The sequence below is a fragment of the Austrofundulus limnaeus genome, unplaced genomic scaffold, assembly GCF_001266775.1.
Source record: "Austrofundulus limnaeus strain Quisiro unplaced genomic scaffold, Austrofundulus_limnaeus-1.0 Scaffold8, whole genome shotgun sequence".
In the NCBI taxonomy this organism is placed as follows: Eukaryota; Metazoa; Chordata; class Actinopteri; order Cyprinodontiformes; family Rivulidae; genus Austrofundulus; species Austrofundulus limnaeus.
Genome location: NW_013952410.1, coordinates 3,559,397 through 3,560,985, shown reverse-complemented (window position 1 = coordinate 3,560,985; position 1,589 = coordinate 3,559,397). Strand labels below are relative to the sequence as shown.

The following is a 1,589-nucleotide window of genomic DNA, read 5'->3' as shown; positions in this document are numbered from 1 at the left end:
AGTATAACCCATTTAAAACCATAACGAAGAAGGCTAAAAATCCACTTGTGGACATTACCTGTGCAAAGATTCATGCTGCTAAAATGAACTGGAGCAAAGTTACAGAGGTTTTAGTAAAGAAATAGTTTTAAATTTTGTCCTTCTGCATGGGCAGATCATGTTGGTACCATTAGTAAATTTTAAGAAACCTGAAGTTTTTAATAGCAAAAGTATTTTTTTTCTTATCTGCCTAAAAAGACTTGTTATTGAATGTTTGTTGTTTTGAAAAGTTATCCAAACATTTATTTGCCACCATATAGGCCTATATTATATGAAATAATGAGAAATTATTTGACTGTTGGACCATATTCCCTCAAAACCAAGTTTTAAAAAGAACTTTCAACACACTTTATAACCTAGCGCCCCCTGGCGGCCTCCACCTTGGGAACTCCTGACAATGACCATCGAGCCTGCTATGTACGTGTACAACCACTAGAGGGTAGTAGTGTACCAAATTTCTTCAGAGCCAAATTGACACGTCCACACACAGCTTGCAGAGCAGAATTATACGTGTGGTGAACCATGATTTATGGCTCGTTGGTCTAGGGGTATGATTCTCGCTTAGGGTGCGAGAGGTCCCGGGTTCAAATCCCGGACGAGCCCATCCTTTTTAGGATGCTTGAAGGGTTTTAGAGGAGCGCATGACAAAAAAGTCAAATCCTTAAACAGAAGTAGGTCCTCTTCCCTCCAAAGCGAGACACAAAAACAGAAAGGATAAAAGGGATTCTGGATTAGAGTCAGGAAATTCACTTGAGCTTCAGACTCTGTTCTCTGGATAGACTGGAAATAACAAGTAGGCTGCTGACTTGGAATCTTCTGGAGATAGACAACTTAACTCATGGAGTTGAGAAGTCGTCTGAAGTCATGTATTTAAGACTGAGGAGTCTTTCTACCATGAAAACACCTAAATGTTGTTAATTTTATTACATTTTAAAGTGCATGACAAATCACTTCTGAGAATACAGTATGTAAGAGACTCATTACTTGCACAGACCCTCTGATGGGCTCGTCCGGGAGTCGAACCCGTAACCTCTCACACCCGAAGCGAGAATCATATCACTGGACCAACGAGCCTGCTATACAGTCAATCAACCACCAGAGGGCAGCGGTGTACCACATACCTCCATGCACATGACTCACCAAGCTCAGGATGACACGTCTACAGATTGTAGCATGAAATTCCAGAGGTGGACCAGTTTGACTGTGGCTCGTTGGTCTAGGGGTATGATTCTCGCTTTGGGTGCGAGAGGTCCCGGGTTCAAATCCCGGACGAGCCCATCTTTTAGGATGCTTGAAGGGTTTTAGAGGAGCGCATGACAAAATAAGTCAAATCCATAAACAGAAGTAGGTCCTCTTCCCAAAGTGAGACACAAAAACAGAAAGGATAAAAGGGATTCTGGATTAGAGTCTGGACATTCTCTTGTATGGAAGCGATTGTGTTCCATAATCCTAATTAAAATGGATTAATAGAAATGCTGTTTCATTTTCAACAYGTACCTGATTTTTTTGACTCATAAGTAAAATTATAAATACATAATCCAAACTGTATG

The 1,589-nt window shown here is 40.7% G+C and overlaps 2 non-coding genes across 2 annotated transcripts; both read left to right on the top strand.

Moving 5' to 3' along the window:
• The first annotated feature begins 570 nt into the window (after positions 1–570).
• Positions 571–642, top strand: trnap-agg (transfer RNA proline (anticodon AGG)). Its single transcript has one exon. It is a non-coding gene; the product is annotated as a tRNA-Pro (tRNA).
• Positions 643–1,244: 602 nt separating this feature from the next.
• Positions 1,245–1,316, top strand: trnap-ugg (transfer RNA proline (anticodon UGG)). Its single transcript has one exon. It is a non-coding gene; the product is annotated as a tRNA-Pro (tRNA).
• The last annotated feature ends 273 nt before the right edge of the window (positions 1,317–1,589 follow it).